The 16,484-nt window shown below is 46.4% G+C and overlaps 1 protein-coding gene across 9 annotated transcripts in view; it reads left to right on the top strand.

The window, feature by feature from the left end:
- The window catches only part of TLN2 (talin 2), a 7,472,684-nt gene that overhangs the window by 7,111,355 nt on the left and 344,845 nt on the right, over positions 1-16,484 (top strand). The gene's annotated exons all lie outside the window — the stretch shown is intronic.

Genomic DNA, 16,484 nt, shown 5'->3' with positions numbered 1-16,484 from the left:
CATCCGACATCTTAAATGACTATCTGGGTTTGCTGGGGGAACCAAAGTACCTGTTCCCAAATGTAATTAGCATAAGTTTTTATGCTATGTATGGGTTGCCTCATCAATCGCAAATAGTGAAAATGTGTCATACAGCCAGCCCAGAAGAGCAAAACCATCATGAGATCTTAGAACTTCGAGTTCACTTGCAATGTGTTTCAATGTGCAGTTGAGGATATTTTATGCCTTATGATAAGTGTATGATTAAACCGTTGTAATGTTTGTATAGCTCCAGCATCCTTTTTAGTTTTGAAAATGTTTCTTAGGGACCCTTCTTTCCATAATTGTTTTAATTCTAAATATCCCTAGCTGCCACATAAGATCCAGGAATTGCATAGCAGTCCTCTGCCGGGGCAGGAGGTGGTATTGCAGCAACCAGGTAGTAGAGCTGCAGAGGCCTTCACTCTGGAAACGACTAAGGCTTCTTAGAGGCACCATATATAACCTCTAACGCCAGTACATGTTTTACATGCAGATACCACACAGTTCCTCCTTGAACACATGAGAACCTTCTTTTCCGTCATGGTCAGGGATGTTCAAGAAATGTAGAAACTCAGGCTGCATACTGGTTTGCTGGTGAAATGCATAGCAAAGTATTAATGCAGTCGGCAGTGTGTGGTGTAGCTTCTGCTCTTTGTACTTCGGTTTGTGACTTGCCTCCCTGGTCTCTGCTGATGGGCTGTCTGGATTTCCAATGCCATACAGTGCTACAAATGCAGTGTGCTCACTCACACATGCGTGTTGCACCGCAAAGTGTTACTGAAGGTCCCTTCCCTCCAGGAGAGAATTTGGACCTTTCCCAATTTCAGGTGAAGCTACTAGTGACTTAAAATAGTGTGGCAGTCCAGGTATAATGTGCACTTAGGCTGGTCTAATTTGAAATGTTACCACTCAGTGTCCAGTAGGGACAGCTGCAGACCCTGGTGTGTGTGTGTGTGTGTGTGTGTGTGTGTGTGTGTGTATAGGTATTGCCCTTACCTCATACAAAGTTATCAATATCCCAAAAATACACCAGAAAACTGCGCTTGTCCAATTTCTACTGTAAAATGTTTTTTTAATATTCACACATGATGGAGAAAGCAAGGGCTTACTCTAGCCGACACATGTTTTAACCAACTTTAGTCTTTCTCAAAGCTATTCAACGGCAAGTATCAACTTGTTACAAATTCATCCCTCGAGTTGACAAGTCTTAATATATTCAAATTAAATCCTAAAAATAAATGATACACCAAAAGATTTTCCCCAACAAATAACACTATAATGACAAAAGAAAATGTTAATTCCAATCAGTTACCAAAGGAAGGATGGAGAGAAAGACAAAGAAAGATTAGTCTTTTATACAAAAAATATATAAACCACTGCGTAAGCTGTCCTTATCTTTGGAAAATGATCGTCATTGATTATTACACACTGTTGTGAGTTCAAGAACCGCCTGTGAGCAGTGACTCACTGTAATCAAGTAGAGTAATACAGAATTCCAATGATTGGGAATGCACACACATTTTCATTTAGTTAAAAGTGTTTATTTTAAACAAATTCACGCATATACATTTTGTTTAATGTTTTACAATGGTTTTGATATGTGGTACACATATATAATTCTTGAATGCCTAAAAATTCAATATTATACATAGCAGTAAGCAATAGAGCAATTGAGAGTTGTAAAACTCTGAGACAAGTGGATCCAGTGCCTGGAATGCACACGCCTTAGTCAGGAGTCAGATACTTTAATAGAGAATAGTGCAGTGTCCTCATAGGGGATTGTGTGTACTGTCACCCTATTATTTATAAACGTCAACAAAATGTTGCCCGGTGTAGAAACACACAGAGGACGCCGAATGTGGTGAGGATGATCCTGAGAGGACATCCTGATTTAAGGACATTTTTGGTGAGCTAGATATAAACACCTTAGACATTTCAGGGGGAACTTGCATTGGAACACAATGGTTCTATTAGACACTTTATTTTATTCGTGGAGATTTTTTATTTGCAACACGGAACTACATTTACTTGTACATAAGAGTGGACATACTTATTAGAACATGATTAGTAGATGAGTGGCTATTAATAATATTACTCACCATCAAAGCTCATACTTAGTGAAACTGCTGACATGTAAGCCATAGAATGAGTTATGGAACGGAGCGTAAATCTGAATGGACCTTTTTGCACTAATGACACTCAGGCTATTCTATCCTGAGGTGAATACAACAACAATTATATATAATATATCACAGCTATTAACAGGGAGAACCACGAGGGGTAAAAGTGGAACATATAAGGAAGTCATGGTAACAATTGTTATTCCCAATCATTTGTTAATCTTTTATAATGTATAAGACTGATCATTATTTGTCTTTCTTTCATTCCATTCTTTGGTAACTGATTGGAAGGAAAACATTTTTTAAATTATATTATTTGTTGAGGAAAATCTTTTTGGGTATAATTTACTTTTAGGATTTAATTTGAATATATTTAGATTTGTCAGCTCAAGGGATGAACTTGTAACAAGTACATACTTGCCATTGAATAGCCTTGAGAAAGACCAAATTTGGTCCAAACACGTGTCGGCTAGGGCAATGCCTTGATTTCTCCATCAACTGTGAATATAAAAACATTTGTTACAGTAAAAATTGGACAAGCGTAGTTTTCTGGTGTCGTTTTTGGATACTAGTGACATGGGCCTCATTACAAGGGTGGCGCTCCCGTAATGAAGGGTGCCGGTATGGGCACCTAATAGCACCATTGCTGCCTCCATTCTCGTAATGAGGCCCAAACTGTTCCTACGGTGTGCCACCCATGCCTTTCTTGTTTTGCACCAGTAGGATACTAGTCTTAAGGATGCTAGGGGACTGGGTCCCTTTCCGGTTCGTCCTGGGCCATTGGTACAGGCTGTCAGGGAGATCTCTCCCGTCTAGGTTGTGGTCCCGGTCTTCCCCGGGGGTTCGGATCGGTCTTTGTCCAATCCCTGTCGATGTGGTTTTCAGCCCATTTCCAGGCTTTTTGTGGATCAGTGAAGTGCACCGTGGTTCCACCGTGTTGGATCCTTAATTGGGCCGGGAAGAGTAATCCATATTTAACATTCACGGAGTACGCTTCCTCTTCAAGTGTTCGAAGGACTGTCTGGCCTTCTGGACCTCGCGGGTATATATGTAACAGTTCCTTTCGTTCTGGCCATCTGTAGAATTGCGTCCCTATCGCGGTAATTGAGAAGTTTGGCGATAACGGTCCTTGGGGACGCAGCAGGAATAGGTCTTCCCGCTGGTATATGAAGTGCACGTTCTATAGAGAAGAAGTTGGAAAGGGATTTTGGCGTAAAGAGGTCAGCCAACCATTGTTCCAAGAAGAGTTCCATGCAGGGCCCTCTGTTTGTTCCAGGAGGCCGAAGAAACGGATGTTATTCTGACGGGACCTGCCCTCTCCCTCGTCGACTCGTGCCTCCAAGGTCTTCAGTCGGGTCAGTGCCTGTGATAGTTGTTGATGAACTCCCCCGAGGTCATCCTCCACTCCGGATACTCGTTGTTCTACTTCTCCAGTTCGAGATGAAAGTTTTTGGAGGTCATGACGGAGGAAGGACACCTCGGCCGAGATGCCATCCAATTTTTTCTCGATTGAGGAGCGAGAATTAGCAATGGCTGCCATTACATCTTTCAGCGTCAGTGATTCCTGTGACGAGGAGGAGGACGTCTCCGGTTCTGGGTCGGCCGGTACATTAGCCACACTCTTGGCATACTGCTCCATGGTGCTCTGCACCGACGTTTTCTTGCTCTTATCTTTACCCATGGTGTCGCCCCACTCAGTCCGGCGGTGCTGTACAGATACAGGTGGTGTTTTCTGCTCCGCACTGGGATGTGGGCGCTAGTGGTGCCACCCACCAGGACCCTGCACGCAGGGCAGGGTCGCAAACGGGTCCGGCCCGACCTCACGGGTGCTCCTGTATTGTTTGTGTCACGGCCTGTGTTATGGCAGTCTCATGCAGTTCCCAAGGTGTCCCGGATCGCTTACACCTATCTGCAGAATCAGGGATGAAATGTCTCCTTCCGTGGGGTTGCGACTCGGTGGATCAACTTTTGGGTGTCTACAATACAATCCAGTATTTTGCCCTGGGCTCCTCTCTGGTGTGCTTCATGCCGTGCTACAGCTCCCAGGGGTGTATGTTCACTATGCTCTCTTATACATTTTACAACTGCAGACCTATGGGGCCCGCGGCACTTCTCAGATCTTCTCTGCCCGTGTTAGGGCCAAGGGCAGGATAAGTCCGTCAGCAAATTTGGGAGGTGGCAGGAGGTCGTTTCGCCCCAGGTTCCTTTAATTCAAGGGGTGGGGTCCCTCTGCCCTCTTGTACCCTTCGGGTTCCAGCACCCAGTGTTGGCTGGAGAGGGGTGATCGCTGGAATCGCCGGAAGAACCTCCTATGGCGTGCCCAGGAAGGCGTTCCAACTGTTCCTAGAGCGGGTGCCTAGCAGCACATTGCCTTCTATGGATGCCGCTTCAGACCTCCCCCTGCTAAGAGAGACAAAATGGAAGCCCCCGCTGCCAGGGGACGAACGACCAGCGCAGAGGTGGTCCAGCTGCCTGTCCGCTTATCAGCACGTATCCCCGGGGCCCCTTTCCAGGGAGGTTCTTACCTCGCCTCTCTGCCCGTCTGCTTTCTGGCGCACTCCAGGCACGCCGATCGTTGCGGCACTAGGTGGGGAGTCGCGGGCCCAGGGCTGGTGGGTGCGTTCTACTTCCGATGCCCGGTGGCCACCAGCACCGCTTACTGCCACCAGCATCACGGGGGAGGCGCCGGTCGCTCGGGCCCAAGGAAGGCAGCCCGGGTCACTCAGTCCGGTGTGCTCCTGCTTCTCAGACCTCTGGTCCGCTCCAGTGCCTCTGTCCGCCGATGCTTGCAGCCGGTGCCTCCAGCCTTCCCGTGGGCACCGTTTGTCAGGCTGAGTCTTGTCCGATGATCTGCGGATGCTGCTGAACCCCAACAGACTCTCTAAGGTGTGAAACACTCAACCAATAATTTCAACAGCTAAATATTCCCCATTTCGGGGGGGGGGGAAGGGGATGTGGAAAAAACAACAAACAACAGACTCCTTCCAGACCTCTGAACCCTCAGGATATCTGCAGCAAGGAAGGAAGCAAAGATTATGCAGTCAACATACAAAATCAACTTTAACTTTGGCTTCAAGGTATAATGAACTGCTGAATAACTCATGTACCTGTTAATCCTCTGCTACCTGCCCAGAGGATGGAAACATTAAAGCTTTACCAAATTAAAGTTAATACAACTTTCCCTAGAGTGGCTGAACAACTGTGTTCACAAAGCATCAGTCTGTCTTTACTCCAAAAAATAGAGATAGGCACAGAAAAATGGTTGCTCTTTAAGCTCTGTCTTTTCAACCTCTTTTCCTTAAACTTCTTGTTCAAACAAATTGTTTTTATGGACCTGGATGCAAACAGAATACTGAGTCTTCCGCGCTCCTGTCTCCACTGATGGATAAAAAGTCACTGCGACCTTCAAAGTCTTTAAATTATCACACGTCCTTTAACTCTGCCTCTACAACCTTAACCACTGTTCAATTAGTTACTAACTCCACCTAAGCTGCATACCTGTTTAATAACTATAAACTAACGCTTTTGTTATGTTATCACTTATCAACTTTTAAAATGTAATTCCCTCATCCGCCGCCTGGGTTGTAATTTATGGGCATGCTGAAGTATTTAACATTACGCTAGCCTAAAACACGGCTTATATTTCTCAAAGAATATTTACATTAAATCACGATTCTTTTTAGGAAAGAATTAACTTTCTTCATAGTGCTGGCTCAGATAAAAGAAAGTCATGCGCGCACGTGACAAAAAATAAAACCTGCTTTACTGCATAGAGTCTCAAAGATTATAATATCTGATTATAACCACTTATTTATATCAGTCAGTTTTATGGTTCAGAACAACGGTTCATTAACTGATGATGTAAAAGTCAGCCAGGCACTTATCTCTTTAACTTGAAGCGTCCACAGCTCACAGTTCTTTCCTATTTTCTCCACTAAAACACCAAAACTTTCTTCTTAGCTCTCTCAAGCTAGGCCAGGCCCAGGCAAACAGGGCCCACCACTGAATCTTCTAAAGTACTTGACTTGCTCAGCTGATGGTAGGCAATGAAAGGCAGTTGAGCACTCCTTCCAGCTGAAAAAAAGGAATTCTCAGCCAATCAGATCACTTCTGTGACCCTCCATCTTGACTTGGGATTCTATCAACACTCTAAATGATAGAGTTAAGGCCCAACCAGCACACAATGAAAGAATGCATAGCAATACTTAACTAATCACACCCTAAATCAACCACCATCACAGAATAAGACCCAGGAACCCTGACACTGTTCCAAACGTTGTCCTCTGCTAGTGCGCTTCACTTATCAGGCAAAGTGCACCAAACAGATTTTTGGCTTTGATTGCCCTGCCTGCGGGGCGCGGAGGTCCGGATGTCGTAGCTCTCCCCGCGCTGGTTGCCTCTCACTCAGTTCCATTCTTGTCTCAAGACACAGCCCATGCTCTCACTAAACCCACCAATCAGGATTTCAATATTGGCTCCACACATTTTTCGTTTGGCACGGACTTCGATTCATTTAGCACTTACGCAGCTACTCGCACACAGGCAGTATCGGGCAGCAAAGAGTAGCTTCGGCAACTTAAGAAGATCCTGCTAAAGTCTGAGAGGGGCATGGAGGCCATTCCAGAGGGAGGCTCCTGCGGAGCAGAGGGATTTACCCCCCACTCTCTGCTTGGAAAAACGTCTGATCTGCAAAGAGTTGGATCTAGAAGACCGAAGGGCTCTAGCAGGGAGGTATTTAGGTAGAGAGGAGAGGTCAGCAGAAGGCTTTTTGAGGACAGGGTGCACAAGGAAGTACTTGGGAAGTAGAGGAAAGGAGCCCACGGCAAAGGAGTGATTGCACAAATCAGCCAAGGCTGGAGCAAGGGAGGCAATGTTGTCCTTCATGGTTCTGGAGGAGCAGGGGAGCACCTGTGTGGATAAGACTTTCATAGAGCGGACTTGTCTAGAGACCTCATCAGGTTAAATGGGAGAGAAAGAGGAGAATAGGAAGGAAGGGGACAGGGGGGCAAAGGGAGCCCAGATAGAGCGTGAGGGTGAAGGGAGTGGTGTAGAGGAGAGTGAGGTCAGGATGTACTGGGTTTTAGTAATGAAGTGAGAGACCAATGCAGTGCATAGATTTATGGAAGGCAGAGAAGACATGGAAAACTGCAGTAGGATTGGCGAGTTCATTGCAGATTTTGAACAGTTCAGCTGTGTCGTTAGTGGCCCCAGAGATGCAGGCTTTAGGTATAGGCCTTCTTCGAGTGGATGGCTTTTTCTGTATTGCCTTTGGAGCAGGCGGCGGGCCAGTCTGTTGGAGGATGTGCTCAAAGCCTGCCACTTCCGCTCAGCAGCTCTGCACTTGCTTTTCAGAGAGGCTAGGTCAGCGTCTTACCCAGTGTTCGGCTTGGAGGCAGGCTTCATGCAGATCTTCATGACAGGGGCAAGGATGTCCAGAGTGTTGGAGATGGAGAGTTGAAGGTTAGTTAGGGCTGTGTCAGTGTAAGAATCACTGACAGGGGTGGGAGGAGGTATGAAAGTGGTGGCAAAAGCTGAAACTGACACTTGCTTCATCGGTCGAATGACGCAGGAGACTGGCAGTGCAGGCGGGGCCTTCGCCGGGGGTCCCAGAAGATTGAGGTGCAAAGACAGGAGAGCAGGATCAGACCAGAAGAGATGTGTAGTGAGAGGGTTGGAGATGGGGATGTCTGCTGAGATGAGAGCATCCAAAGTGTGTCTGGCTGAGTGCGTCAGAACGGAGGGAAGAATTGAGAGGGAAAGGGAGTCACAGAGGTTGTGGAAGAGTCCAGAGGCAACATCAGGGGAGTAAAGGTGAATATTGAAGTCTCTGAGGAGGAGATACTTGGAAGTGGAGGCCAGGAGAGAAGAGGTGAGATCAGACCACTCTGAGAGGAAGAGGGAGACCGGACCAAGGGGGCTGTAGATGGTGGCAAGAATCAGCAAGAGGATAGGAGAGACACAAGGCCTGCAGACTAGCCATTTGAAGGAGGAGTAGGACTGAGTGGGTATGATAGTAGCAGGGACTCATTCAGGGAAGATCAGGGCCACTCCACCCCTGGACCGGTTAGGCCTGGGCTTAGAGAGTGTCAAAACTCATGACAGAGCTGGCCGTGAACCACATCTCGGTGAGTGCAAGGACGTCAAGGTTGAGACGTTCAAGGAGGATTCAGATGTCAGAGGAGTGTTTAACGACAGAGCGAGATATGAGGGTAGCTACGTGGAGCTGGTTGTCACTTTTGAAGGTCTTCTGAGGAGGGGTACAGGAATGTGGTACACCAGTCGGTGGTGGCTGAAGGGCCAGAGGGGTGGCAGAATGGGGAGTGGCAGGAGGAAGTTGATGAGAGATGGAAGATGCCTATCAAGAAGGATGAGGTTGAGCTAAGAGCCCTTGACCATGACAGTGACATTTAGGTAGAACTTAATGATGGCCCTAGATGATGGGAAATGTGCCAAGAGTACTTTCCAATGGGTGCCACTATTAATGGGTAAGGAGGAATAGGGGGAGAGCACAGACCATATGGGGAGTCCAAAGATCCGAAGATGGAACGACAAAGATGATGTCAGTGACAGTCTGCCAGTAAGATGCTTTGTCATGGGTGTCAGAGATGGGCAGGCCTGAATTGGAGACCAGGAGATCCTTCTTGAACTTTTTTCTTCCAGACTTTGAAAGAGGGATAGGAAAGGTAATAGAGTGGCAGTTAGAGAAGATAGGGGAGATTGAAAGCACCATGCAGAGAGAGGGCGCAGAGGAGGGGGGAAAGAGGGAGAACTGCGATGCACGAGACCCAACTTCAACACTACAGCACTGCAACCATCTAGATTCAAGTGTCCATGATAAAGGGGAAAATCCTAGGTTTCAGTATACAGCAGAAAAGCAATAACACTTAGATGCGAGTTTCCAGGATACAGGAGAGAAACTTAGATAGAGGGATAGACGGAGGAATGCCTAATTTTTCAAACACACAACAAATGCAGAACACTCAGATTACACTTTCCTAGAAAGAGGGAAAAAAGCCTACATTTCAAACATCCAATAAATACAGAACACCCAGATCCGACTTTCATAGTGGGAAAAAAAGCCCCATAAGGCTAATTAAGACAATTCACGTAATGCTAGATGTGGATAACATACAACTGTGGAAGATGTGCAGCAGACTGCAAGCTTAGCTAATAGGAGTAATAAGATCTGAGGGACAGATTAAATAGGGAGAGTTAATGCTGTTGCCCCTGCCCACACCTTTCTTACCTTGTCAGTCGCTGCTGGTTGACGACTGCACTGCATGCTCCACTGGCGAACACAGGCAAACCAAAATCTGGAGCTGCTTCTGTAGGAGCTGCCCTTTGCCTTGGGGGCCCTTAGCTGAGGGTGCTGCATGGTCAGAGGCCTGCCCTGTGTTCCTTACTTCCATACTTCATGCTGTATAATGGAAGAAAATAGTCATCATGGGCTGAATAGAGCCAAGAACCATAGCAAAAGGAGGATAAGACAATGCATGCAGTAATGATTAATCTGTTTGCTTGCCAACCCTTGAATCAACATTTCTTTATTGCGGTGTCAGTCTGCTTAATACTCCCCACCTTAACTCTCACGATCCAGGAACATTTGAGCATGCTAGTTCCCGGACAGCGCATTCTGGCTGGTAACAACAGTTGCATTCCAATGCTGAAACGAAAGATAAGAGCCCTCATATTCTATCAGTTATGGTCTTGCTGTGTTTCCCTACCCTTCAGTAGTTCATACATCAACCAGTACCCCATTCTCATCTCAAATCCATATGTTTTTCAGAGATGACGCCAACATGTGAAACAAGGAACGCTGAGATTAGGTACACTTGTGCACACAGCTACTTGCCACAAGTGGTCTCAGTGTCTTAAGCTTCACGCCACTTTTTGCTCTACCTGCACTTTTTGCCAATTTCCTTTTTTCACCGTGCACTTTCAACATTGTTGCCTTATAACTTTTTTCCTTTTCTGGTTATTCTCAGCCCACTTTCAATAGAGCTGCTTTGCTTAACACCAGAAGGTATATTAGACTTATACACATACCTCCATTTTTTGTAGGTTGCTTATCACAAAACCTTCACACAAATCAGCCTGTGGATCAGAGGCTACTTTGAATCTTCTGTCAGCCAACAGGTATTAAGGCACTACTTAGCCTTTTTTCAGTCAAAGTTAACATTATGTGTAAAATTCTGTAAGAAGCAGACTCACGCGTGCTATAAAAAATGTATCATATTCATTTTGTAGAGTTCACCCTAATGAAAGACCAAGGCCTGAAATGATTCAGCGATGTTGGCCTCTGTACTATGATTAAAGAAAAAGACAATTAAAAAGAAGATTTACATTTAGCATTTTGTTTTGTAGAAGATTATTGTTCTATCATTTATGTGTATCAAATGATACAAGTCCGCTGCAGTGTGGGCGGACTTCTACTCAAATACCCAGCATCACTGCGGAGCGGCCGCGGAGTTGGGCAGCAGAGTTTTTGGGACTGCAGTCTGTGTAGTCCGTGTAGTCCATTTTGAGACGCGCTGAACGGGCCTCCAGGCATGGAGGAAGGCCGCTGGCTCTGCAGCTCCAAGCTGCGGCCTGAGGAAGAAAGGAACCCGGAGCATTCTAAAACACTCCCGCTCCAAACAGGGACACCAAGTGACACTGATGAGCAAACCGCAGGTAAGATTAAATACCAAGTAACTGCGGTAAACATTTCGCTGATGTTCTCCCCCATTCCTGCTCTCAGTCAACATACACGCTTGGCTGCGCATGCAACCCCAATAACACCTATAGACGTTTGCAACAGTAACAGGAATAGTCCCCTTTTGGAACTAATTTTGTCTACATTATAAAACTTCTTGTCCTTGCCTCTGGAACTTCAGAACTCAGCCACCTTTGACAAATGTGACGCTAGGACAATGAATGAAGTCCAGACAGGAAATGGGGATCAGAGGAACAAAGTTCGCAAGTACACATGATACTCCAGGGTTCGGTGTGCTATATAAATAGAGAAACAAACAAACAAACATGACATATAATATAACCCCGGAAACAGCAAAAATTCAGCTTTTTCTTCCTGAACTTACTGGTCTTCTTCCCTCATAACTAAAAATCGGATTGAAGCAAAAAGTTTGTTGAAGAAACACTGTCGGCAATAGACGCCGACAACCAGCTCATTATGAACGTCACTAACACTATGCTGACTTCACAACCTGTTGCTCTTGACCAAATGGCAAAACCCTCCTCGGATTGGAGAGAGCAAATAATTCAAGTCGAAATACACAAGATCAGTACGTCTGAGGAGGATGTTTTACATGATTTTACTGTGTCAGAAATACAGAGTGTTGCCTTTAAAAATCATAGGAGAAAATACTAGTAATACAGCAATCAAAGAGGCAGTTGAAATACAGTCAGAAATGGAAATTACAAATGAGTTACAAACGAAAGTAGGATGGAAAAATCATGATCAGAATACTGCATATGATGCACAGGAAGTACAGGATGAATCACTTAAAGCTGCAAAACTTAAAACATCAGTGGAAGGAAGCCTATTCATCTTTAAACCCTTAGAAGATTCGTTGAATTTGAAAAACAACTCAAATAATCACTAGGAGGTAATAAAAGACAAAGCGACACAGCGCCCAAAGTATTACAACGGCATAGAGTAAAAGTAACAAAGGCGTCAAGAATCCATCAAAAAACCATAAAAAAAGACCAGGTGGCGCTATGAAATTCGCAACATATTTCTCTAAATCGAGTATAGTTTTGCCCGCAGACATGGCTGGAGAACTTTCCGGTGCCGAAATATTGGAGGGAGCACAAGATCTACCGGAATCACAGATGGAAGGGGTACAGGAACCTGGACCACCCAGCTTAGGAGGAACAACAACAAGATGGCAGCCGGTTACTGCAAACCATCAACAACAACAAACAAAAATTACAACACCTTTTTACTCATGAAGATTATTCAATGATGACATCTTCTCAGTCCTTCTAACTAAATTCACCTTGTGTTATAAACGAGAATTGAAGAAAAGGGAGCTCTGGGACAACGTTGACCCCAAGGAAATTTCTTAATGCTTCAGTAATGACCACTATACATTGAAATAGAGACCTGGAACAGGACTCTAGTCAAGACTTGAGTAAAAGAAATAAGGAAGCCCTGGATACTCGCCATGTGACCCTAGACTCTCCGGGGAGCTCGGTTCAAGCTCTTAAGCAAACAAAGGAGTCTTTAATTCGTTGGATTCCAAAGGGACACAGACCATAAGAAGAGGGGAGCAAATGGAGATAGCAGATGTGTCGTATCTTCAAGAGCAAACATATAGCAAAGTGCAAACATCAAATCCGTTGCCGTATCCTGCCGCTTCATTCCAGCAAGACAAAGGGTCTGGCCCTCACCAGGGATCCATTAAAAAGGAAAATCAAAACAAAAAATCTGACCTACTGGCAGTGATGTCCACATTAACAATGCCTTGGCTCCATTAACAAAATTATACGAGGCAAGAAATGATACTGTGAAGGACCATACGACGATGATGCAAAAGGATACATTACTGCAGTGAAGAAGTATGACAAGGGGGAAAGTCCATTGGGGCTACAGAACCCAGATGCACTCAGCGCTTCACCTTCAAGTATCCCAGCCTCACAAATAGAACATGTTCAAGTGAGCAACCAAACACAACCGACCCCCACAGGAAAAACGACGGAAGAATCAAAAGTACGTTTGAGTAGAACAGCCTTAAAGACAACCATAATAGACCTCTCAAAGCATCAAGAAAAAAAACAGAATCAAGTTGAAAAACAAATTGAACTTCACACAGGGGAAAAGCAGAGAGAGGTGAATCGGTTGTGTTATGTATGAAAACAACAAGCTCAGCCGATAACTTAGAATATTGCAAGGAGCTGGCCAACCCTGCTGCAGTCTCTACCTCTCCTGTCCCCTCCCAGGCCCTCTGTACGGCACTGGCCTCTCACTTCATTTAAAAAACTCAGGACATCCTGTCCTCACTCTCCTCCCATCACCTCCCCCCTCTATTCCCTGCCCGTCCTCTGGCCCTTCTGCAGCCACCCCTCCTCTCTCCTTCTCTGCCTTTCCCCTTTTTTCTGCTGATGAGGTTTCGAGACAAGTCCGATCTATGAAAGTCTCGTCAACACAGGTCCACCCCTGCTCCTCTAAAACTATTAAGGACCACATCGACTCCTTGGCTCCTGCCCTTGCTGACTTCTGCAATCACTCCTTCGCCTCTGGAGTCTTCCCATCCCCTCTTAAGCACTCCCTTGTGCACCCCCTTCTTAAGAAACTCTCCTCCGACCCGTCCTGCCCAGCTAACTATCGCCCTATCTCTATCACTCCTTTCCTGGGCAAGCTCCTGGAGAAACTTGCCATCTCCCAGCTTAATCTCCATGCTGAATCTGTTGGTAGCCTTCATGACCATCAGTCTGGCTTCAGAGCTGCCAGAAGCACGGAAACTGCTCTCCTGAACATCCGTGAGGACCTGCTCTCGAACCTTGACTCTAACATTCCTTGTGTTCTCATTTTGCTTGATCTTTCTTCTGCCTTTGATACTGTCAACCATACCATCCTGCTCAACCGTCTCCGTGATAACCTGGGTATCACTGGTCAGGCTCTGGCTTGGCTGACCTCTTTCCTCTCAAATCGACCCTCCCAGGTCCAACTGGGGTCTTTCCTGTCTGACATCTTTTTCTCTACCTGTGGTGTCCCCCAGGGTTCAAACCTCTCTCCCTGGCTGTTCAACCAGTACCTGGCACTTCTCGCCCACTGCATCGCTGCTCTCTGCCCCTACTTTCAGTGCTATGCTAATGATACCCAGCTCATTTTCAGGCTACCCTCGGCCTCCTCTTCTCCTTCCCTCATCTCTGACTGTCTTTCTGCTATCCAGGAATGGTGTGCCGCCAACAACCTCTGCCTTAATGCCAGTAAGACCGAGATTCTACTCATCGGCACACCCACTCCCTCCTTCCCTGCAGCTCTCTGGCCAGCCTTTCTTGGCCCTCTTCCTGCTCCTACCTGCAAGGCTAAAAACCTCGGGGTCATCTTCCACTCCACACTCTCCTTCTCACCTCACATTTCCGATGTTTCTAAGAAGTCACACTACCAGCTGCACCTCCTCAGAGGTATCCTTCCTTTCCTCTCCTTCCCCCAGAAGCTCACTGTCTCCAGAGCCCTGGTTCTCTCGAAGCTGGACTACTGTAACAGCCTCTACCTAAATCTGCCTGCCTCTACTCTCCGCCCTCTGCAACTCATCCAGAACAGGACTGCGAGACTTGTCCTTGGCCTCAAGCCCCGGGACTGTATCTCTCCAGGACTGAAATCACTACACTGGCTCCCTGTGGCTGCGAGGATTAAGCTCAAAACCCTCTGCATTGTCCACAAGACCTTCTGGGGCCTGGGGCCAAAATACCTTCAACTCTCCCTTCCTAAATATCTTCCTTCTCGAGCACTTCGCTCATCCTCCTCCAACTCCCTCAGGGTCAGCCGCTTCTCTAAGCAACGAGTTGGTGGGAGATCTCTCTACGCTGCAGGGGCCTCCCTCTGGAACAGCCTTCCTGCCTCCCTAAAACTTGAGGAGAACCATCTCCGGTTCCGGAAGCGCCTCAAAACACTCCTCTTTGCTTCTGCTTTCTCTCCCCCTCTCCCCTGCTAAAACACTGAAATTGTACTAAATCAGCAACTGGGCCACTCACCAATCTCGGTCCTTGGCCCAGCCACTCTGCCCTGCACTGCCTTCCCGGCAACCCCTGCACTGCGGGACTGTCTCTGTATCCCTACAGCCCCTCTTCCCAGCACTTGTCTGCACTTATCTTGCACTTGCCACCAGCTGGCCCTTATTATTTATCTTGTTCGTTACTAACCGTGTACTGCACTTTCCCCTCTCCCTTTCCCCCTTGCACTTTTCCCGTCCCCTTAACCTTGCACTTGCGCGATCTGAATGACACCTGGCCTATTAGGATCGTTGTCTGTCTCCCTTTGTTCCCCTCTCCCTGCCTCGTCGCGCCTTGAAACACTTGTGTATAGGCGCGTTACAAATGCCATATCATATCATATCATATCATAACATTGCCAGAAACTCCCCAAAAACCTGGAGAGCTATTGTTGCCCCTATCTTCTCACAAACAAAAAAGCAGAAAACCAAAAGCCGAAAGTCAGACAAACATGGCATTGAAAAAGTTGGAAATTCTGCTATAATATCAACTAAAAAAGCTGTGCGATCAATGCAAAAAGCTCCAAAACCTGCCCCAAGGAATGTGCAAAAGTCAAAACTCCAGTTGCAAATGGAAACAATAAAAATCAAGTGGGAACTTAAATAACACTAGAACAGTGCACTTGGTTACTAACGAAGACTCCCAAGTGTTTCAAGATCTGATGGATTTGTCTCAATAGTCGTTTGAGCAATCAGAGTCGGAAATGGCAGCGACATCTGTGCCCCCCCAGGAGCTCCATTAACAATCACGAAAAACGAGTATAACCAGAGACCGATTGGACGTCACTAAAGAGGTGCATGACTCACCAAGATGTTTGACCCATGCTGAAAAGAGACTGAGAGCTACTGAGATTTAACTTGTTGGGGAAAAAGTGATAGATACATTGAATTTGGGGACGACCACCGCACAGACTGCATCTATCTAGTTATTCCATCACTGGTGGTAAAAGAGATGTTGCTGGATGCAGCCGAAATCCTATTAATGCTTAGTTTTTATTTAACAACAATTAAGACCATCGAAGACCTGGCAATCTTTTCACAGGAAATCGACAAGATAGCAGGGGGCCAAAACACATCCCCAGAGGATCCCAGTACCGTATTGTTAAAGAAGGAGAACCTGGAAAAGGAAGTGAACCACACATTTTCAGAGATCCCCTGAATACTGGTCATATATCTAAAGGACCAAGATCAACCCTTAGCATTAAATTTAAACCGGACCGTCGACTGGACAAGACAAACGAGACACAAATTCATTCCGCAGACGTCGTCTTCCTCCACAGGAGCCACCGCCAGTTGCCTCCCCAAGGAGGACAAGGTCCTTGACTCCTTGGGAAAGCAATGTAAATTCCATCTCAGGACTGCATCTGAGGCAAGCCAACACAGACACCCTCTTGGCTGTGGCTAACCAGAAGCTGTGGTGGGAGCTCGGGGAATTTCTGCCCGACCTCCCTTCGGACAAGCAAGCCTCCTTCAAGGCTGATCTGACAAATGCCCAGGCCATTGCTCAGGACCTCCCACATCGACACAGCCAGCAGAGGGCTGTGCCTTCGGGTCAAGATGAGAAGGACAGCATGGATGCATGCTACTAAGTTTTCATCTAACGTGCAGTAGTGGCTCCTGGATC

Source organism: Ambystoma mexicanum, chromosome 11 (assembly GCF_040938575.1).
Source record: "Ambystoma mexicanum isolate Mex_15411 chromosome 11, UKY_AmexF1_1, whole genome shotgun sequence".
Taxonomy (NCBI): Eukaryota; Metazoa; Chordata; class Amphibia; order Caudata; family Ambystomatidae; genus Ambystoma; species Ambystoma mexicanum.
The sequence above is the reverse complement of the archived record's forward strand: the minus strand, read 5'-3'. Positions and strand labels throughout refer to the sequence as shown.